Raw genomic sequence first — 24,152 nt, 5'->3', positions numbered from 1 at the left:
GAAGGGAGTTTTTTTTTTTTCCTAATGATGATTATGAATCCCAATGGATTGGAGGTTCTGTTCAGGTGTGAGGAGATCGGTGTTCGGAATTCCTTCCTCGGTAATCCTCTCATTCCTGCATAGGGAGCTGGCCAGCGTCGCTGACCTGGCGGTGTCAGGAGCCGGGTCTCCATTAACCCTTGTCGGTCTTGGCCAGGGCGTAGGTTAACTACACTGATCTACCAAAAGGGACTGTGGCAAACATGATGCACACCAGGAAGGAAGGGAGGAGAGGAGGAAAGGAGAGAGGGCGGGAAGGAAGAGGAAGGGCAGGGAAATGCAAAGGTTGTAGAGCCCAGCCTTTCCGTGAGAGCAGCTTCCATTCACAGCTGTCGCTCGCGTCCCCACGCCGGCTCCACGACGAGGGACCTCGGAGGAGAGGGGACCGAACGCAGGGAACTATTTCCTTCCATTCTAACCGGCCGCCCAGCTCACCTTCAACAAATATCCAGTGTGTGGACAGCGCTAGATTATTGTGTGAGGGAGTTTTCAAAAGTAAAACAAAGACCCCATTGCATCGTTTACCTTCATTCATTTAAGTAGAATCTCATTTATATTTCCTCCAGGGGTCAAATTATAGCCATAAAGTCTGGAGGGGATAAGAAGAATATATTCTGCTGGCTTCGAACTGGGTGGCATTTCAGTGGACAGTTACACACCAGTCACGTGCAGGAAGGTGTATGCACATGGGTGTGTGGACATTTTCATGGCATTAGAAGTCCCTGGATGGATTCAAGATTCATATACTCAAGCACCAGATAGAGTCTGTCACTCACCCGTGCATTCCGGGAGTCTGGCAGGAAGCAGCGAAAAAAAAAAAAAAAAAAGGTTTGTGAATGAGCTCCTTGCACTCACTATTGTGGAAATCCAGGCACCTAGTAATGCTAAAGCTGTTGTGGCTTGCAAAACCCGTAGAATGGCACTTCAAGGTAAAAAATCAGCTCCAGTTTGGTAGCTTAGGCAGGGCGTTTAAACAAAAGCTGTGCCTCTTTTCCTACTATTATTTAAAAGCTCAGGGCTACACTCCTGCATTTCCCTCTTCAGGAGATTGGTGAACTGAGGAATGACAGGCTGTAGCTGGAGAGGGTGGCATCAGGGAGTCCTCTGCCCATTTAGCCAGGTCTGATGGGGGCTCCACACGCTTTTTATATTGATGTTATATTGCAAAGCAACTCCTTGGTGAGAAAGTTCTGAGGAGATCGAAAGCCATGTGGACATCAGGTCCTATTTAGAAGTGGACAGAGAGGGGAATGGTTGACTTTCTTATTTTTTTTTTCTTTCTTAAGACGGTGGTAATGAAATCTTGAGGACAGTTAATTTTTGGTATGTCAAAAAAGCATTAATCAAATGATATCAAGTGCCAGTCATTTAAATGTGAAGGTCTTAGGCAAATTTCCAGATAAATTAATATTGCTAATCAGCTGCATCAGTGTACTTAAAGAAAATACAAGCAGAACAACTAAGGGGATTTATTGGATTTAATTGATTTTAACCACAAACTAAAGGTAAATTTCAGAAGAAGAAAAATAATTTAAGAAGGAATTTCAGTACCACTGGTTTTCAGAAAGCTTTTTTTAAATAAAACATAAAGCATATGATTAGGGGAGTAACTGGATGGTCACAGACATGCTGCCACAATAGAAAATCATTATGTATAAATTTAGGAAGACTTAATTAACTAAATTACCAACTTCTTTTCTCCTCTTAAAAGGTTAATTTCTTGAAATGGGAAGGCACATGATTTAAAAAAAACTAAAGTTAAAAATCCTGTGCAAAACTAAGAGGAGGTGTGCTGCTAACATATTCAGCTTCCTGATCAAAGGAAGCATTAGCTTGAGAGTTTACAAAGTGTATTGTTTCAGTGAAATTTACAATGGTCTTTTTCATTTGAATACAGGGCAGACAAAGGTACTTCTCCTATCCACTTAGTGCAATTTATTATAAGTTAATCAACCTTATCCAAGCGATTCCTATATACTTGACTGAGGTGAATTGATTAAGATGATGTCACTTTAAATAGTTAAAGCAAAAGTGAAGACATTAAAGCAAGGGAATATTGACTTCAGTGAGAAATGTCATGTTGGGCATTTCTTGACAGGACCACATCAGATCACATGTCAGGCTAAAAGATTAGGGAAGGCTATGTCTTTGCAGAATGTACGTTAATTTAGATATTTGCTTCCAAGGATAGGTTGTACATTTTTTGTGTTTGTTGCCACCTTACCAAATAATTGAAAAGAAGCTGGTACTGTAGAATCCAAACAGAGGGAAGTTTACAAAGGATATTTTTCTTCACAGTCTCCTCTGAATGATAAACTTTTATGCTTACTGATTCATTGATTTTCTTTCATGTGATTTTGGTTAATTTAATGGCTTTTTAAATCATATGCTATTTTGCTAATGTCCACATCGTCTATAAATTGAAAACAAATTCAACAGCATCAGATCTTTTTCAGGAACTGCAATTGAATGCTCAGTTATTGAAGAGCTCCTCTTGCAATCCCCCAGGTTCTATTAAAAGCAAACACCTCAACCTGTTCTTCTTTCCTAACAACTCTTAAAATTGCAACTGGCATGGCTGTGGATGAATATTTAATGGAAGAGCCTTTAACTCTCTCTTCCTATTTGCCCTAGAAATGCCTTTCATTTGTCTTTTCTGGTTACGTGCTTTAAAAAGCATTAGTCAGTATGCAAGAATTATCCACTCCCTTTTAAAAAACCATAAAAATTCTAATTCTAGGAAAGAGGTGTGATGTCTATTCTGAAGTTTCAGCAATATATAAAGTTTTCTGAATAAGCTGGAGGAAACTCTATTCCAGATAAATTAAAATGGGGCAGCTGCTGGGTATAGCAGTTTATATTTATGTCCTTCTGCTGTTGGCCTTTGGTCCTATTATTTTGGATTTTTGTCTTCACTCACTGTCTGTTATTAACAGAGTGAGTTTTTGAAATTAAAATGTATTTTCAACATTTATAGGCTGAGTGCATAGCTGAATTGGAAAACAAGATGCATTCCTGAGTCCCCAAGTATGTGTTCAGGCAGCAGTGAGGAGGGCATGCCTGCAAGATGCCCCCTTCCCCCAAGGACAAACAGGAGCACACCACATCTATCACCTAAGGAGACGCTGACTCTCAGGGTGCAGTGTGTTGGAAATACAGGCACACTGGTTTTACAGCAGAACCCTTAATAAGGTTTTATCTCATCCTAACTGTCCCCAAGATGTGATGTTTCAGTTTTATATTAGATCATTTTTGAATTTTACAGCAAGTTTTCACAATCCACCATCACAGGCATTTTGAAGTGAAGGGAGATTATAGAAAGAAACCCCCAAGATGAAAGAAGACCGTGGCAGGGCAGGGGGGCTCACCTTCATTTTTAGGGATGCCACGAGAGCCTGCTTTTCAAAGTTATCATAATATGCATGTCATGGAGTACAAAATGAGATGATTCCAGGAGGACAAAAAAATAAGAAAAAGATTGCTTCCCACCCTCCCCCACCAAAAAATTGAAAAACAAAACAAAACAAACAAAAACCAAACCAAACCAAAACTAAACAAAAAACAAACCAACCAACCAAAAGCAAAGCTCCAGAACAGCAGCAATCAAAACCAACCAACACCAAACCCCAATCCTGACCCCCACAAAGAAGCCCCTTACCACTCTGGGAAAGTTTCTGTGTAAGAGTGGGTCCTGCCCAAGTTCCCAGCTGGTCAACTTTTGAGACGCGACAGGCAGGGGTTTGCCTGGCAGCAGACTTTTGGAGCTGGACACCACAGTCCCACCACTAAACAGGGAAACTTGGGAAAGCAACTGTTGAAAGTTAACCTCTCCTTTCCAACGGAGGCTTGCAGAAGCAGAACAGTGAGAGCTGATACAGGCGATTTTAGTCTTTTCTGAGGCATTCCTAACTTTTATGATTCCCCCTCCTTCTTTTACTATCTGTCTTTGTGCCTCCAGGGCCAGAGAAAGAGCAGGGCAGATTCTAGATTGCTTTCAGAGTTTGCCTTCTCTGATGATGGATTACCATGTCAATTTAAACGGCATAGGATTAATTTGTTTCAATGATTTCTCTTTAGGCTGAATGCCAGCCGTTTTTCTGTCTCTCCCCTTGCTCTTCAGAACAACAACCCCCCCTCTTCCAAAAAAGAAAAAAAAAAAACCTTCTTCCCATATTGTATGTAGAAAGACAATAATAGAAATAGACAAGTTAGGTGTAATGTTGCAACACAGTTCTAGGTCTGAGTGTTTTTATCTCTGCCTAAGAGGCTGAAACATAGAGTCAGTCACATTAAAATGAAATTGGACTCAACATTTATTCAATAAATACTTGTCTTGTAGATAATCCAGTGCCGAGTGCTTCTGACACATAAGGACTTAATTTGTCTTGGATAACAAGTTATTAATATGGCACATTGAAACTTGCCACCTACAATAAGGTTATTGAGATCCATAACAAACTCAAATGATCATTGTAAAAATAGTTTATGTGACAGAGGGAGACATTTTTGAGAATGCATATCTTTATCATATGAACACACATTAGTAATACACTATGTATATGTGCGCATACCACATGCAAATATATATATATATATTTGTATATTTCAGGATCACATATGATAAAGATTTCAGTGAAATTCAACAATTCCACCATGATGCAGATGTATCTAACCTTTCCAAAATGAGACCGTCAGAGTTTTCTCTTTTGAAAGATTTCTAAAGTGCACAAGAAAAGTGCTGTTCCAACCCACTTTTTTTGCAAGATCAAACCCATCATGAAATTGAAAATGGTACAAAAAGCACTTTAGTGCACTCCAAAAAAAAAAAAAAAAAAAAAAAAGGAAAAAATCAAACACTCTCTTTACAGTCTTCACCTAGACTCAACTTGCAGCCAGGAAAAGCACATTCGTGATAGAACGGAGTGATGTAACGGACATAATCTATCCCTGAAGAGATTATTTTATTTCTCTCTCTAAAGGCAGGTTCACCAGTGGATGCAAAAGGAAAAAAAAAAGATTTTCAACCTAGGGACCCTCCTGTATGTTGGGCAAATGTGTACACAGGGCTGATTTCTCCACCCTGTTCTACCTGCTTCTCCTTTTCCCAGCATTCTTCACATTGAAACACACATCACAGCTCAGAATACAAAACTGTATTTCAAATATTAACACAAATGGATTTTATAGCCCTCCTCTTTTTCTTAATGCACCAGCAGGCTTCATTTGTGTAGGTTCTACCTTCTAAGGACATTCACAATCACAAGTCGATCGATGACTGTCAGAACTGGGAATCGGTGCAATTTTAATTTGTAAAAAAAAAAAAAAAAAGAAAGAAATTGTTGGTTGCTAACCTTGGGGGAGATTGTGCATCTCTAAGAAACCAAATCGCTGAGAGCTCTCCCTGGGAAATGTTACACAAGAGCAGAAAATCCAGGCAAGAAAGGCTAATTGAATGAAGAGAGAGAATTAGGTTAAAAAATAGAGTACAATCTGGTATCACATTTTCACTAGTGTAACTTGAAATGAAGGTGTCTTCAAGTCGCCAGTGATGCCACAGTGTTTAGATGTTGGCCACAGATGGGAACACCTATTGAAATGTGTCTGAAGAAGATGAATAGGGCCTGTCACTGTTGGGAAAGCACTGCTTTGCTGTAAATTTCTCCCAGCACAAGATGAATTACTGATGAATGCTCACTTATCAACCCCATCACTATCGTTCGACACTAAATCAAATTGAGAAGTTATCTGCGATCAGAAAATTTCTTTTTAAAATAGACACACACCTTTAGGCCCCAACTCTTTAATAATCCCACTCACCAAACAATTCCCCGTGCCGGGATGCTGTTTCGGCTTATGTAGAATGATAGCGCAGTAATGAATGTATTTTTAAGTTCACAGACAATGGACAGCTGTTCAAATGGCAACGATTGACAGTATTTTAATGAGGGTATGAAGGCTTCTTGGAATTTAGTCTTTCATAAAATGTGTGCTTTTTACTTTTAGGTTTTCCTCTCCTTTACTCGGAAGGAAAGAGTGGACTTGCTCTTCTGAATTGCGACCCCGTGGTTTCCTAGCGCTCTGGTAAGATCACGTTATCAGATAACTGCACATTTAGGTGGGGCAGACTGGGATTAAATACATGACGGTAATAACTGAGAACATGCTCTTTAGCAAACCGAGTTATGGCACTTCATGTATCTCAGTTTTAAGTTGATTTATTTGGAAAGCAAAACAGAGGAATTTTCTCTTTTTGTTGTCAATTAACCAACTAAACAGCCAGAGCTTTCCAACTTAAGGATAGTAATGTTTCCATAAAACCTTCAGGCACTGTCTTTTTATGGGGCTCTACCTGCTTAAAAAGTGTTCTCACATGTATCTCATTTGAGTTTTCCTGAAATCCTGCTCAGGCAGATATTTTGGATTCCCATTATGCTGATGAACAAACTGAGGCTCTGAGAGTCATCTGAGGCCATGGAGCTCATAGGAACACACTCACAGTTTGAACCTGTGTCTTCTGTGTTCTTTCAAAATTTTTGTTTTCAAATCATTACATAAATAAGGCAGATGATGATGAGGTTAATCACAGCTAATGCTCACCACATACCAACAGTTACATGTGTTATAATCTCTATACAACTGTGAGTTAGGTGCTGCTATTATTTCCGTTATCCAAGAGAAGAAAAGGAAAACAAAACAAGATGAGGCTTACAGAGATGAATGGCTTGCCTGAGAGTCACATTGCCATGAAGTTGGGGACATTTGATCCGAATCCAGGAAGTCTGATGTTAAAGCTACGGCCCTGGTGTACATGCCTGCTTCTAAGGACAAGACTCTCGAATTGTGCTGAATAGTCACAAGAAATCCCTCTCATTTTTGGACCATGACTCAGAGTCAGTGTGGCCAAATAGGTCCTGGTTTGCAAAGGAGGAGACTTAGTTTTAAATTTTAGCTTTAATAATTCCTATGAAGGTAGCCTTAAACTCCCTGGTCTTTATTTTCCTCATCTCTAAAATGGCGTGGTTGGAGAGTGGCTACTGTGGCGCAGAAGGTTTGTGATGCCTGCATCCTCTGTTGGAGTATGTCGATTCAAGTCCTGGCTCATCTGCTTCTGATCCAGCCTCCTGTTGATGTTCATTTTGGGAGGAAGCAGGCGATGGCCCAAGTACTTGTGACCCTGTTACCCATGTACGAGACTGGGATGGAGTTCCTGGCTCCTGGCTTCAGTCTGGCCCAGTCCTGGCTGTTGTAGGCATTTGTGAGAGAATAGTAGATAGAAGCATGTTCTCTCTCTCTCTCTCTCCCTCTCCCTCTCTCCTTCTCTGTCTCTCTCTTTCCTTCTCTTGATCCATCTCTGTTTCCACCTATGTCTCTTTGCCTTAAAATGAAGTACAATAAACTGGCATGATTGGGCGGAATGATGCTATGGACTTTGCTCTTGGGTGCTCCTACATTCACCGTCCCTAATAGGAAAGAAAGAGGATCACTGCTTGGCCTCCTGGCTAAGATCAAGTGTAGGAAAGAAAGGAAGAGCAGAGAAGCAGCAGCCAGCTCTGCGGGACAAGCGGGGATGAGCGACAGGCAGGCATGGTGAGAGTGCATGGCTACCATTTCTCAGAGAGGGGCACTGGGGACGTTCTGCATCACTGTGACCTCCAGATTCTTCTTCTTGTCCCCAGAGAGCACTGACCACAGTTATCCCCCAGTATCCTCAGGGGTTTTGTTTCAGGGCCCCAAGAATAACAACATCTGTGGATGCTCAAATCCTTTTCACAAAATGGTATAGAGTTTATGTAGAAACCATGCATATCTTGGTCTATGCTTTATCTCTAGATGGCTTGTAATATCTAATACAATGTAAATGCTTTGTATTGTGTTGCTTGGGGAATAATGACAAGAAAAAGATCTGTGCATATTCAGTACACTGGCAGTACTTTTAAAATTTTTGTTTGTTTATTCGAGAGGAAAAGAGAGACAGATACAGAAAGATCTTCTATCTCCTGGTTCACTTCTCAAATGCATACAACAGCTAGGCCTGGGCCCGGCCAAAATCAAGAGCCTGGAACTGCATCTGGGTCTCCCACATGGGCACTAGGGGCCCAAGAACTTGAGTCAACATCTGCTGCCTCCCAGAGTGGGAATTAGCAGGAAACTGGATTGGAAGGGGAGCTTGGACTCACACCTAGGCACTCTCCTGTGGAATGCAGGCATGCCAAGCAGCTTCTTAATGCTGCACCAAATGCCTGCCCCTGGAGGCAAACTTTAGAAAAAGTATTTTTAATGTATGATTGTTTGAATTTCTACATGTAGACCCCACAGATTTGAAGGGCAGACTATTCTTACAGAAGGAGGATTCTTCAGAAAATCACAGAATTGAAAACTTACAAGGAAGCCTTTCCCGTCCTCATTTTCCAGATGAAAGCAAGAAGAAAAACTGGAGGTCTGGAGAGGTCAGGGCACTTTCTCGGGGTCATCCAGCTAATTGGTGGTGCAGATGCAACTGAACCTTTTCCTTTGGTTTCCCAAACTGGAATCCCCACCCTCCGAAAGCATCTCTCCTGTGCTATGCTCCTTATTCCACAAAACATACTTTAGATCATAATGTTCCTATTACAACTCTCCCTGTATTTTATGCTGATACTTCGTGTGGATTTTTTTTTGTTGTTGTTGTAATAATGACATTTCTCCAAGTCTCTCCGGCAACCATTTTTCATAGAACTGATTAGGCTAAGCAGCCAAGTGGTTGAAACTGCAATATAGAATCACATAATAATAAGAATATTCTGTAATCTCTATTAGGTCACAATCATATTCCAATCTGTATTTCTTATCAACCTTTTTCTGATGCTTCTATAACCAACATTGCTAGATTTATACTCTCTAATCGTTCTCCAATGGGAAAAACCTGTGTTTTTTTATCTTTCTTTTCCTGTCCCAAATCACCATTCCACATACATTGCCTGTTTTGGGAACACCAGTCTGGGTTTAATCAGAAGTTGCAAGACAAAATGTGCATTATTAAGAAATATAAATATTTTCAGAAGCAATCAAAGGGATGAAAGATTGATTCAGCATGTAGATTGGACCTAATTCGAAGCAGCTTTGTTCTAATGAGGGCTACTGGTATACAAAGTCAAGAACTGTTGTGGCCACCAGTTAAAAATTCCGACACGTTCCAACAACTTGTCAGGGTTTCTCTCACTGGATACGCTGAAACACTTTTTGCAAGGAATATTCCCCAGCCTAGGCCACCTTCCTGGCCACCCCTAGGGACTTGTTATAGTCATCTTTGAGAAGTGATGACTAATTCTCTCTTTAGAGTTGAGATCAGCAGGTACCTCCCATTTCACAACTTGGAAGTTGGCTTCACTTTAACTTTCATAAGAACATTTTGGCCTGGAGGCATCTGTATTACACTTTCTTTCTTGGCTTAATAAAAGGTATTGCATTATCTACCTGGTCAATCTCTATTGGTTTTCAAAATAGAGACATGGAAAAACCTAATAAGCCTCATTAGGTATCTGCGTTAAAAACAACGCACCGCCTAATTTACCATGTTGCTTTGAAATGTTCCAGTCACTCTGGGTGGTCGTTGCCTGAATGCAGGTACTGCTACTTTGGTATGCTTATTAGTCTTGAAGCTCTGGAAAAAAAACTAGTGTGTAGGTGGAATTTTAATACACAGGGGATCAAATCCTGATTGTTGTATTTTGTTTTTGTTTTCTTTCTTTCTTTCCTTTAATCCTACTTTTTGTCCACATGGCCATGTGTGAGAGATGGCTTGATTTTCTTGATATGGTTCACCCATCCACAGCTGGAATTCCAAAGGGGACTGAAAATGTCTTTAAAATCAACACAACTCAGGGAGCCTGAGAGAACAAGTTTTCCTTTGTTGTAGGGTATAGTATTATTTGCTGTAGGTTTTTTGATATACATTCTAAATTAGGTCTGCAAAGGCATGCTTCATCTTTAATTCATCACTCTCAGCTGAAAGAGATTAGCAATGTCTAGCACGCACCCCTCGTATGGTGCTGACCTCATCAAGTATGGCCTGAAATTAATTAGCCTCATTCATTCCAAATGGAAGAGGATAATGGAGCAGCATTTCAGAGATGACCATCACAAATTGTATGCAGCATATTTAAAAGGGCCCGTTTTCCAACCGTGTCGATTACAATTCTCTCCAGGGCTTACAATATGTCCGAGTTATCAAGGAACCAGACTTGAGAGCCTGGTCAGACTTCATGTATATTTTTTGTGTATATGTGCTTTTGTGTGTGTGTGTGTATGTATGTGTGTGTGTGCACGTGCACACACATGGGAAGAGTTGGATGTTGATGAGAGTTACTGCTTGTGAACCAATAGGTCCCATATTTAGCTATCTTGCTCTCTAGGATGAGATCTGGAATACTTGACCAACAAAACTCCCATATTTAGTACTGTGGTTCTGGTCATCAAGTACATAAAATATCCATTTTTGTTGTTGCCATCAAGTGGAACATGCTAGCAAAATTTGCTGTGATTTTTCAGAAAAATGCTACTTTAATTTGAAACAGAAAAGCTTCTTAAAGAAATGCTCAACTTTTCTGAGTTATTTTTGAAACTTTCTGTGTCTATTCCCAGTTCCTACTGTTTTAATCATTTTAAAACATGATTAAGGACTGAGATTACAGACTCACTTGAATTTACCATCTTGCTAAGATTAGCTGATTTTTCTCTTTTGGGGATTGACCAAGGGAAGCCAAATTTTTGAATATTAAAACTGCTTTCTTTTCTAGCCAACAAATCTTGACCGGGGTTCTTTGGGATTCTCAGAGATGTTGTAAAGTTTATTTTTATGAGCAGTAGTTTGGGAATTACAAATTGGAAGAAGAAAAAGCCCTTGACTTATTTGTCTTTTCAAGGTTTTAATTTTTTAAATAGCATGAGATGTGGCTAATTTATGGAAAGAAATCAGTGGTATTTAGGGGAGGTTTTATATAGTTTGCATTTGTTATGAAAAAGTTATCCCAGGATGACTGTTTAAATTGAAAAGCAGATATTCAGTGTAATGTAGCTGCAATGCTTCCATTTAACTATTTGAGTGACAAATGAACTGTTAGGCAAATAATCTTTTCAGAGCTCATCGATACAATGATCTTCATATATAAATTGTTTAACAGTATTTTGTCTTGTAATAAAGCAGAAACTGGAAGTGTGTGGCCCATGTCTCTGCAAACGGAGGATTTATAAATTTATCTAAGCTCACTTTTGCCTAATCTTCTCATCCTGGAAGGTCCCTTTATCTAATAGGCATCTATCATTTATATGTACAAGATCATCAATCACGGACTGTGAAACTATCATTTTGACATAGAAGATCTATCCTTAAATCTTCCTAAACCTCTAGCATATAATTTGAGGAAATTAGCTGGCTTAAAGTCTGGGCTTCTGACTTCTGGGGGATGAAATGCAAAAATGGAGAAAGCTTAAATTATACAAATTCAATTTTAAAGTCACAGAGTTTAACTGAGCCAGGGATAAAAGATGATGAAACACAGATCTTTAGGTGTTGACAGAAATTGATAATTTTGCTAATTATCGCCTGGTCAATTTGTAATTTCATAGCAAACACATGCAATAGTGAGTAAGGGAGAAGAATCTGCAAAAAACAGCTTACCCAGTGGATTACTTTTTACAAAAATGATTTTCCTTTTAATAGTTTATTATTGAGACAAAGGAACACATGCAATTCTGCAACATTTGCTCTTTTGCTCACATACCGGACAGCATGTCTCAATTTTGACCTAGTTTAGGTGGCATGAAATTTGAGTTCATTCAAATGATAAACTCAAAGTAGAGCTCAGAGGCGCTCAAAACATCTCATTTGGTGTCCACCTGAAGCTATAAATCCTCACGTGGCACTTGAGAAGGGGAAAGGAGGTTCACCTAAAGTTCACACCAGGTTTCCCTGAACTTAACCCAGGATCACTAACGTTAGGGTGGACCAAGGCTGCCTCTTGGCTCCATAATGAAACTTTTATCCCGCTTTAGCTTACGATGAATACATGATGGGTTGGTGGTGGGGAGAGAACCAGAGGGTGCTTTTGGCAGCGCTGTTTTATCTGATTTTATTTCTTATTTCCTGCAAAGTTCTGAAGTGGGAGAGAACAGCATATGAAGTAAATTTTCGATGATATACATGAAAGAATGACCACATGTGACAGACCAAGAGGGGAAACTGGCAGTCTTTGGATTATTAAATACACATAGGATTTCTTAAACATGAGAGTTTGTTTGAATGTTACTAACGTTTCTAGGGTGCTTACTATGATCAGGCCCTGTGCTAAGCACTTTATGTGTATTAACTCAGTTTGGTTCATCATAGCATTATCAGGAAAACCCCATTATTTCCATTTTGTAGATGGCAGAGACTAGGCACAAAGTGTGTACAAACCTCGCTCAAGGTTACATCACTTGTAAAAGTCATTTGAACCCCAAGATGTCTGGTTCTGGAATTTCCGTACTTACATACAACACCATCCAGACTGCATCTCTAGAGAAAATACATTTACAGTTTTGTTTGGAAAATAAACTGCTACAGACCATGAATGACAAAGAGACTCCCCCATTTTTTAAACAGCTGAGCACAGCAGTAAATTTAATGGGAAAAAACAAAACAGAGAAAGCCTTTTCTTGTCGAGTCTTCTTATGCCAAAGGTGGGAAGGGAGCTGATTTCTCAAATCTCCTGTAAATCTTTCTAAGCTTCCAGTTGGAAAGTTAAATTATACATGGGATGCCTTACTGTTGCCCAGGTAGAGCTAGAATGAACGGCATTCAAAGAAAGAGAGTGTAAAAACGACAGGGCAAGAGTTTGACGTGGGAGGAGAGATCTGAAGAACGGAGAAAGCAGAACTTGGCAAGCAAGAGTTAACAGAAATACTTAGAAAAGAACTGAGGGCCTAACAGTGTCATGAGGGAGGTTGGGAAGAGGCAGAGGCGGAGGGGAAGGTCCCAGAGAAAAATAAATGAAGGAAATGGTAAGAGTTGGCCATTGTCTCGCAAGACCCACAAAGAAAGCTGTACTCTGTTTTGGATATACTGAAGCCCAAGCCAGAGATTTCACTTCAAAAGAAAATTGTGTTCCTTGCCTTGTGTGGGCTGAAGCAGAAAGATAGGCTAAAACAATATGGTTTAAAAGTCTCAGTCATACTGACCTATGGAGTGCTCCCATAACCTCTATCTATGCTGTCTCATTTAATGGTCATGAAGCATTTGCAAAGTACATCTTATCTCCTTTACAGAGGCACAGGAAGGGTGTGGCACTTGGCCAGGGTCAGAGAGCCAGAGTCCCTGAGTCCTTCCTAAACCTGATGCCTTCCCAGAACGTCACGTTGCCTTCCCTTGCACTTCTCCATGATTTTGCTCAGAAGATGATGTCACAAGTCAACTGGTATCAGGCCAAGTTCACGACTGTGCATCACCCTCAAGAATCATATCGACAAGAACATACTGTGCTGGCATGAGACAGCGCCCTGTTCTGAAATCCTCCTGACCTGCCTCGAGGAGGTGGTCCTGTCTGCTCAGCTTTCTCAGAAACTATGCAAGGTAAGCAAACAGTCATCAGTCACCACGGAAGTGGGAGGGACCCGGGAAAACGGAGGGGGGCTCTCGAGGGAGGCCCCAAGCCTCCCAGGTCCACGGCCCCCAAGTGAAATCACCTGGCTGTTTATGGGAGTCTGAGTGCTGATGAAAAGACTGAATTACACTCCAAACTTTTCCCTGCCCATGGAGAAAAGATCCAGATTCTTTGAAAGGTATGTAAAGCATCGATCTGAAAAGTGGCAACAGCATTTGGGACCAATTACCCAGATTAGGAGGCAATGTCTGTTTACACTCCATAGCCAAGAGCCCTTCAACTCTGCTCCACAAACTGGAGATTGTAAATTACAGAAATTTCAGCCTTACACTGACGTCTCTCCTGACCCGTGTGGCTGCGTAAAGAAAAAAGCAGGTAGGAAAGCCCTCTGCTGACTCGCCCTAAAGCTTCAGTGGATGGGAAACTGAAATCTGTCTTCCAGGTAAGATGTTTAACATGAGGCTGCCCCGCATGGAGCTTCAGGTCCTGCTGCTTTGCAAGGGCCTCGTGGATGGATGTGATGTGTCATGATGGACTTTTTCAGCTCCGCACTCCTCAAAAATGATTTTTGCAAAATATGTTAGAAAGTGAGGGCCCCCCGCTGTCTTCTACTAAATGACCATAGCACTTCAATTTAACTCCATGTTCCAATACATTGTGGGTTAGTCAGCAACAAACGGTGGACGGTGAAGCTATGTCCATGAAAACTGTGATGCCGAGAACGATTGAGCGTACATTGTGACAAACACAGGTACTATGAACAATAAAGAGGCATCTGTAATGTTTGGCCAAATCTCAGAGTTGATAAAGGTTTGGATCATTTGAGATGTAGGTGACTGCTCCTACCCACTTTATGTAACTCTGATAATTCCAGAATTTTTTGTAAATATTCGTCTGTCTTTTAACATCATCCTGATGTTAAGGGCTTGACCTTGCCAGGAGCAAAATAACCACAGAGGTCAAATAGCCAGGAGAAGAAATGAGAGGTATCTGTTCTCTGCCAGATGCAGTGTGTTGAAAAGACAAGTCCTCATTTTACCTGTAGCCATAATGCATGTGTTCAGAGTTTAGAGATTTAACCGCACTAAATAGCACCTCTGGGCCATCAAATTGGAAATAACCACAGGCAGGGCCTGAATTCTTCTTTTTGAAGTCTTGTCAGTTGGAGAGCCATTTAGCAGAAAACAGAACTGAAGCTGTGACTGGGGAGTGTCTGGGAACCGTGGCGTGTGAGAGTGCTTTTTATCCAGTCAACCAGCAGGCACAGTGCAGGGCTCTCTGCGGAGGCAGCGCATTTGTGGTGCCATTCCACCATAACATATTTTTCTGATAAAAAAAAAAGCTGGCCAAAATCCCAACTTTATTCAATTTTGGATTTTTCTGACCCTGGTTTATCTCAACAATTTACCATTTTCTGCAATGTCAGAGCTTCCTGACACTTACAATTAACTCACAAATTAACTTAGAAATGATAGTAAGCTCTCAGCTAAATGATATAGTGGCCACTGGGGACCAGACCAATTTTCTAGAATAAGGTTAGACTAAGTTGCTGTGTAGCAAGGCTAAGGTTGGTTGTGTGATAGTTATTCACGTGTGAGCAGGAATCCAGGGGTGAGAGGAGAGATGTTTGTCTCTAATTCTGGCTGGTGACTCAGCCCTCTGGCATATCTTCATTTATTAAACAGAGGTACTTGGTCTTTACATTTTTTTTAAATTCATAGCTTTTCTGAGGAATCTAGAAGTGATGGACTCCTGCCCTTGGAAGGAAGGTTGGAGGTCCTTGTGGAGGTTGTGGAGAGGGGCAGCATGAAGCAGAGGCAGCCTGAGCAAGGTGCAGGGTTTGCAGAGTCAGTGCAGGCAACATAAATGTGTGAAGGTCTGGGTAGAGGTGGCCAGGTGGGCAGGGAGTAGAGAGAGAGAGTAGAGAAGGGCTCACTGGCCCGAGCTGGTGAGTGGGTAGCGTTGCTCTCAGAAGGCTTTGTTCCATGAATAGGAACAAAAACCCAACCCAAGATTCCATTGGGTTAGACTCTGTGTTCAGAGGCATCGTGACTGACTCCTGTCCCTTTACCTCTGACAGCCCTTCAGATACTTGCTCTTCATCCACTGCTTTGTTTTATTGCCCATTTGCCCAAAGCCTCTGTATGGCATGGACACAAGAGGTTTTGCTCTCCCGAGTTGCCTTGGTTTGCGAGTGTCTCTTAAGAAGCCTCTTGAAAGAAATAAAATATGAGAAGTGACATGACCGGAGTAGACAGTGACTGCCTGCCAGGTCATGCCACTGGCTTAGTACCAGCCCTGTACCAGGAAGAGCACAAACCCTGGAGTCAGGTCTCAATCATCTGGGGCTTATACAGGGGATTTATCGCCTTTCAGAATGTCTCATATTTATCCCCATTAAATTTCATTTTGCTTTGGCTTTTTGGTAGCGTTTGGAGTCTGTCTCTCTCATCCTTTGTTCTTTTATAAGTTTTCTGGCACGCTTTCCCTATCTTTTTATACAGTTTTGTCCAGTTATTGAATCGAGCATTGGTGACACCAGGCATTCTTGGGTTTTCTGGTGTCACTAGTGATTATGTTGAAAATGACTGCATATTTATCCTTTCAGTTAGCTCATTTGTAATGGTTAATGGCAGGGGTCTCTGGAAGTAGATCTGCCTCCATTTAATTCCTGCGACTGTCATTTTACCAGCTATCATTTGATTTTAATTTGTCCATGCCTCAGTTTCCTCATCTATAAAGTGGGGATAAAACTGTAATTATCACATATGGTTATTTTGATGATCAGATGAATTAGAAGACTAGTACTTGGTACATAGTATGCACTGTTTACCATAATATAGACAAAAATGAACTTAGAGAAGAGCCCTAAGGAAGGACATGGAGTTTTCTGTATAGTTGTATTTCCAGAGGCTGGCACTGTGCCGGGACTATATCTGGGGCTAACATATTGAAAGTTTCCACAGTGTTCTAGACACTGGGTATAAGCAGACAACGCAGCCAATGCTATGGTTTCCATTGCTAATGGGTTTTCAATATTATTGGAGAAGAGAGGTCTTGACCACAGGAAGAGAAGCTGTGCACATTCAGCCTCTCACCAAGTCCAGCATGGTTATTTTGCCACTAATCATTTGGTGAATGACGATGGCACCAGTGTCTTCATTGATGCTAATTTATCGTGCCTGCATTTGGCGTGCAAGATGAGAAAAACCACTCCCTGAAGCCCACTGCTCACTCAGAGGGAGAGAGCATCCCACTTAGTGTTGCTTGCACAGTCTGAGTGGGGAGGCTGTCCATTTCTGGCATTAAAAAGGGCTTCACCAAAGAAAGCTTGTTTCTTAGATCTTCATTTTGTTTAAAACTGGGTAGATTCCTACGCCACAGGCAGATTGAAAAAATATACTAAAAAAATAGTATAAATGTTTCACGCATCGTGCACCATGTGAAAGGTTTGCATTTTCCTCTCTTTCCACTAACACCACCCATCAAGCTCCTGACGCGGGAGTCCATCTGCATTTTGCTCCCTTTGACTGTGAATCACAACATGACCCAGGGATCTCATCCGGTTGGAAATCTGAACCTGTCGGATATCTTTTCTTGCCATCCATGTTAATTTGAACACGCGCAGCTCTGTAGTTTCCTCCTTCTAGTGCAATACAGTGGAGTTCCTAGAATAAAACTCACCTTTCTCCTTTGTGTGTGTTCAGTAGGTAGCCCTGAAGCGGTTACCTGCTAGAAGGGGTGGGAGGAGTTGGGCTGGAGGAGCAGGGGCCACCAGTAACATGAGACATGGTTGTTGTGTGTGTAATGTGCTAATACTTTTGACAGCAGCCATCCTAAAGGGGTGTAGCGAGTCATTTGAAATTTGTACACACACTGCCCTATCCATTACGCGTTGCCCATATCACATCCATAATCCCCAAGGCAGATATGCTATTACACACATTGGGGCCAGGCCTGCGAGCCTCCACACACACACAACTCCTGCCCACTTGCCACAGAGACACTTCAATAGGAGTTGTCAGCAGCATAAATTTATCCCAGGACAGTCACAGCCACAGCGGGCGCAGCTAAGCAGAGAGACCTGGCTGTGTGTTAAAAAGGCTGAGGAAGAACAAAAAAGCTGCCAGTTTTCATAAGAAATCTTATCCCGAGAGCATTGAGAACTGTAGCCTGATCCCCACCACGCTTTATCCCTGTCCCACGACCTGCGGATCCCAGACTGGGACTTGGAAGCAACTAAAACAGAGTGGGCATTGAAGAAAAAGCTCTGCTACAGGGCATGAAAACGCTTTGCGCGCAACTTATGATGTGAGGTGAATATTCCCCACAGATGACTTTCAGCACATTTATTTATCAAAATGTAAAGGAACATTTTGGAACCAATGACCTTTTTTTAAAATATAGAAATTGTAAAATGCATGCAACAAGGACACACAGGTACTCAGGTTTGGAAAGTGATGAGAGTAACCTGTATAAATAAATTGTTGCAGGTGTTATAATAATTAATACATGGAGGGGTTTTCAGAAAGTTCACAGAAAATGCATATTGTGAAAAACTATGCATGGATTTCAAAATTTCTTTACACCAAAATAAACTTATTTTTAATTCCATTTTCATTGATTTTTAAAAAAGATTTATTTATTTGAAAGGCAGAGTTACAGAGAGGCAGAGAGATAGAGATAGAGAGATAGGGAGAGAGAGGTCTTCCATCCTCTGGTTCACTCCCCAGATGGCCACAAAGTCTGGAGCTGGGCCTATCCGAAGCCAGGAGCCAGGAGCTTCTTCCAGGTCTCCCACGTGGGTGCAGGGGCCCAAGGACTTGGGCCATCTTCTACTGCTTTCCTAGGCCACAGCAGAGAGCTGGATGGGAAGTGGAGCTGCTGGGACTCAAACCAGCGTCCATATGGGATGCAGGCACTGAAAGTGGCGGCCTTACCCACCATGCTACGGCGCCAGTCACTCAGTGAATTTTTTTAATTAATTAATTATTTTTTAAAAAATTTTTTGACAGGCAGAGTGGACAGTGAGAGAGAGAGAGAGAGAGAGAGAAAGGTCTTCCTTTGCCGTTGGTTCACCCTCCCATGGCCGCCGCGGCCGGCGCACCGTGCTGATCCGATGGCAGGAGCCAGGTACTTATCCTGGTCTCCCATGTGGGTGCAGGGCCCAAGTACTTGGGCCATCCTCCACTGCACTCCCTGGCCACAGCAGAGAGCTGGCCTGGAAGAGGGGCAACCGGGACAGAATCCAGCGCCCCGACCGGGACTAGAACCCGGTGTGCCAGCGCTGCAAGGCAGAGGATTAGCCTAGTGAGCCGCGGTGCCGGCCGCAGTGAATTTTTGAAATGCCCACGTGTGTCGTCATTCTAATAAGATAACTGGTACAGTGGACTTTGCACACTGTTTTCCAGCAAGTCCTCAAATGGGACTCTTTGGGAGGCCTTTTTGCCCTGTCAGACTAGCCCAAAACTGTCTTCTAAGTGATTAGGTGTTACTGACTCAAACCCTGGTTGTAGGGAGCACCAGAATTTAATCCTTACTCCTCAGAGTCACAGCCGTCGCTGCGGTAAACCATGAAGTCCTCACCATCAGAAGTAGCAGGCTGGCAAGCAGAGCCTGGAGTTGAATCCTTACTTTGTGCCACACCAACTGTGTGTCTTGGCCATGTTGTTTATCATCTGCATCCTGAAGTTAACAAGGACTTCTTCACAGCGATGCTCTGAGGACAGCTCCAGAAACACGTCCAAGTGCTGCGCACGGCCTGTGTGCTCCAAAGAAGGGATGCACACCACTGTGGCAGCAAATGGTGCTTAGTAGGTCTCCAGGAAAGCTTCCTTCTTCTTCCTCCCCACCACTTCCTAATAAGAAAATACTAATGCAAGCCTGGAATATTAAGATGCTGCCTTTAAAAACAGCTTAATTAAATCTTACCCCATGGATAAAAAATGACTACGCCATTAACAGAACACGTTTAACGCTACACTTATTCCTTTTTAAATTGCCAGAGAGTGTACTGTACATGTCGAGGGGTACAGTGTGCCAGTTCCAAACATGTACACCATGTGCAAGGATCAAAGGGCAGTTAGCATTTCCTTCAGCATTTATCATTTCTTTGGGCTGAGAAACTTCAAACTTCTCTCATCTAGTCCTTAATAAAACACATCATAAGCTGTTGTGAACTATAGTCACCCCATATACTCATCCTTTGATTTTTTGGTATATGGTGCTATAAAACTAATGTGTTTCATGATAATGAGCTAAGATACGGAAAACTGTCTTTCTTCATAATAAGTTTAGATTTGTTGTCGTTTCCTCAGTTCATAATATGAGGACTCTCATTTGGAGTTGAATTAATTATGTGTTAAAAATTACATCACCCTAAAAGGCTTATACTCATTCTAAAAAAGGTAGTCTAGGTCACATTTAAAAAATAATGTGTTCCTGAATATGAAAAAGTGCAATAGGTTAATTTGAGAAGCATGAATAATTCAACACAGAACGACGCATTTCTTTTTACGTATTTTCCCACATAAAAATGTTTCTTTATCATTGTTAACTCCCATTGGCACAGACAACTCCCCAAGAGCTCAAATAGGAAATGCAAAATTGCATTTTTTAGACGAAAGTAACGACTGAAATTAATACATTGGGAAGGAGCACAAGCAGTTTTTTGTAAGTGTGCTGATAGCTTTTTTTTTTTTTTTAATAAACTGATCTTCTCTAGCTTGAAGTTCAGGTAGAAAATGGTCCAAGTTAAAACAAAGTTCTACAAAATTTGTACAAAACCATGGCTTTGAAGAGTGAGTGTGTGAGAGAATTTGCTAGTGGTAATGGCAACATAGGCATTTCCATTTGTGTAGTAAAATCAAAAGTCAAACAAGGCTTACTCGAAACATAAGTTTAGATGTTACACTGAGCTCTCAATGGAAATAAAACCGATATACTTATATTCAAATAAAACAGGTTCCATGTCACTCTTCTCCGTGTATCCGAGCATAAACGTATTCAAATTCTTTTTGTCATCAGACATAATCGACAAGTAACACAATTCAAATCTGCCTTCTGTCTTCCAGCCTTGCTTGTTTTCCTGTAGGGCTGATCATGCTGGCCTCCAAAGTCTAGGCTGGAGCTGTGGCCCAGGCATCTTGTCTACCAGAAATTCTTTTCACAAACAAGGTGCTCCCCTTGTTCTTCCACATTTGCCTCAATGTCACTTACTCCCCCGGTCGCCCGTGCCCGGCAGATCATAGCATCGCATCAGTCTGCATCGAATCGATTTGGGACACCAGGCACTGCCTCAAAGATTACATTCCCCATGAAAACTTTACAGGACCACAATGACATCCAAAAAGCGTTATGGGAAACGTGCCAGGAGTTGAGCTGAAATGAAGGCCGATCCTTTAGAGCAGGGAGAAGGGGAAGAGGGTCAGACAGAAAGAGAAGCGAAAGGAAAAGCAGGGCAGGAGGAGAGACACGAAGGAGAGGAGGCACCGAAATTAGAACAAGAGGCTGTGTTTATTAATAACCTTACTGACCCACAGGCCCCTGACACAAAATACATTAAGGGTTCTTGGGACACGCCGGTCTGTCACTCGCAGGAGGAGCAAATAAAATGGTGTTGGAAGCTGTGAACTTTCCCAGAACAGACAAAAGAGAAGACAGAAAGTGAGAATACCATGAAAGCGTACACTTACAAGTTTAGGGATCCTCCTGGTGGCCCCCGCTCTGGGTTCCTGCCCCTGCAGAGTCCTCTCCAGGCAAGGCACCCTCCCTGTGCAGTTCCAGCAAACTAGGAGGTAAAAGACACAGGAAAGCATTGTTCTCCTGGTTGCAAAAACAGTACGTGGCCAGGATAGAATACTTGGAAATGGTGGAAAAGCATAAAGAGGTGAATAAAGATGACCTCTGATCCCATCACTGACGTTTAATCCTTGTCAGCACTTCAAAACACATTTTCCCCACTTCCCCTCTACTCTTCACACACATCTTTGTGTGTTTTAAAAAATGTAGAGACCGTGGGGGCTGTTTTGGAAGCTACTTTTCCCCTTTGACAAGATGTGATAAATATTTGCTCATGGTGGTAAAACTGTTCCAAAACATGATTTTTTATGCCTGCATCATATGTCCCCTTATTTGTATGTACTGGAATTAATTTAACCTCCTGTCACAAATTGATGTCATATGTAACTTTTTGCCTTTATAAAATCTTAGATCTCCATTTCTTTCAGATAAATTACTCTAAGTGAAAATCTTGAATCAAAATATTTAAAACATAAATTTATTTACTTATTTATTTACCTGCGAGAGAGAGAGAGAGAGAGAGAGAGAGAGAGAGAAAAGGTGTGAGAGCCGGCTAGCAATGGCAGAGGCTGGACTCAATCTGGGGCTCCGCTGTGGGTGACAGAGACCAAGCTACATGAGAAACCGTCTGCTGCCTCCCAGGACGTGCTCAGCAGGAAGCTGGAATCAAGAGCAGATCCGGACTTGAACCCAGGCTCTCTGATATGAAATGGGGATGTTCCACCTGTCATCTTCAGCCCCAGGCCAAGTGCCCGCACCAGCCAAATATTTTTAAAGAAATTTCTCTTGGCTTGCATGTTGTAGAGTTGCCCTCCAAAGTGTTTGTGCAACTTATGCTCCCATTCACGGTGAATGGCGGTGGAGATTTCGGGCACTTTCAGGAACTCTGCTCACATTAAGATACGAAACCTGCCGGCGCCGTGGCTCAATAGGCTAATCCTCCACCATGCGGCGCCGGCACACCGGGTTCTAGTCCCGGTTGGGGTGCCGGATTCTGTCCCGGTTGCCCCTCTTCCAGGCCAGCTCTCTGCTATGGCCAGGGAGTGCAGTGGAGGATGGCCCAGGTGCTTGGGCCCTGCACCCCATGGGAGACCAGGAAAAGCACCTGGATCCTGGCTCCTGCCATCGGATCAGCGCGGTGCGCCGGCTGCAGCGGCGGCCATTGGAGGGTGATCCAACGGCAAAGGAAGACCTTTCTCTCTCTGTCTCTCTCTCTCACTGTCCACTCTGCCTGTCAAAAAAAAAAAAAAAAAAAAAAAAAAAAGATACGAAACCTGGCCTATTTAGTGAGTTGTATGCTTTTGATTATGTGTGATGCTGTCTTCTTATTTCTTGACTATTTGTCTTGTTTTATGTTTCTGTGATTTGCCTGCAGGTCTTTATTTTTATTTAACTTTTGCCTTGTGATTCTATGGAAGTGTTTGTTGATTTTCTATTAGTATATAAATGTTCCTTGTAAAAATTGCTTATTTAATTTATTTGAAAGAGAGAGAGAAAGAGAGAGAGAGAAATCTCTTATCCTCTGGTTCTCTTCCCAAATGCCTTTAAGAGCCGAGGTTAGATCAGGTCAAAGCCAGGAGCCGATAGATCATTCTGGGCCTCCCAAGGACTCAACTGCCTGAACCATCATTCCCTCTCCTGAGGTCTGTGTTAGCAGGGAGGAATCAGGAGCAGAGTCAGGATTGTACAGCAGGCACTCCAACATAGGATGCCGCTGTTCCAGGTGCATCTTAATTGCTACACCAAATGCTTGACCCAAAAGTTCTTTACATATAATTTATTAACTCTTTCACGATCACATGTCACAACTATTTTCTCAATGTTTTGGTTTTTATGTTAATAGATTTTAATGTATATATTTATGAATTTATAGTAACAAATGTTTTCCTTTATTCTCTCTTCCTCTATTTTTACATTTAGAAAGTCCTTGTATATTCCAGAGTGAGATCAATATTAACCTACATTTTCTATTAATGCTTTTGTGGCTCTTTTTATTTTTGGAAACAGTTAAATCTCTCATTTATCTGGAAATTTTTTGGTCTACCTGATCAGAATCCATTTAATAAAACCTGTTTTCCTCACTGAGAATCTAAACATTATAAGTAATTGGGTCTGTTTTCGTGTTTTTACATTTTATTTCATCATCTTTGTGTTTTCATTACCTTTGCTGAAATCTTCATTTTTTTGTTATTGTAATTTTTTTTTTTTACTTTTAAAGGTTTATTTGTTTATCTGAAAGGCAGAAATACAGAAAGTGGGAGAGACAAAGAGAGAGATCTTCCATCTGCTGGTTTATTTGCCAAATGGACGCAATGGCCAGAGTTGGGCTAGGCTGAAGCCAAGAGCCTGGAACTCCATCCAGGTCTCCCAAGTGGGTGACAGAGGCCCGGGCTCTTGGGCCATCCCGTGCTGCTCTCCCGGATGCATTAGGAAAGAGGTAGATCAGAAATGGAGCATTTGGGACTCAAACTGGTGCTCACATGGGATGCTGGGTTGCAGGCAGTGACTTAACACTGTTCTACAACACAGGTCCCAAGAATAGATTTTCATATCCAGTAATACAAATCCTTCTTCATTAAAGTAGACTTGTTGGTGACACTTCCCTATTTGTTCTTCTATAAGCACTCATCAGGTTCAAAATGTTTGAAAATACACTTTATATATTAATGTGTGCGAATCTGAGGTCTTTACCACTGT

At 41.7% G+C, this 24,152-nt stretch overlaps 1 long non-coding RNA gene across 6 annotated transcripts in view; it reads left to right on the top strand.

Annotated features, from left to right (window-relative positions):
• LOC103352191 (uncharacterized) overlaps positions 1-24,152 on the top strand; it is a 141,547-nt gene that overhangs the window by 6,210 nt on the left and 111,185 nt on the right. For all 6 annotated transcript variants that reach the window (XR_011380426.1, XR_011380427.1, XR_011380423.1 and 3 more), the window contains exons 2-3: positions 6,043-6,120; positions 13,321-13,624. This is a non-coding gene — a long non-coding RNA (uncharacterized lncRNA). The remainder of the gene's footprint in view (positions 1-6,042; positions 6,121-13,320; positions 13,625-24,152) is intronic.

This window comes from Oryctolagus cuniculus, chromosome 12 (assembly GCF_964237555.1).
Source record: "Oryctolagus cuniculus chromosome 12, mOryCun1.1, whole genome shotgun sequence".
NCBI classification, from domain to species: Eukaryota; Metazoa; Chordata; class Mammalia; order Lagomorpha; family Leporidae; genus Oryctolagus; species Oryctolagus cuniculus.
The sequence above is the reverse complement of the archived record's forward strand: the minus strand, read 5'-3'. Positions and strand labels throughout refer to the sequence as shown.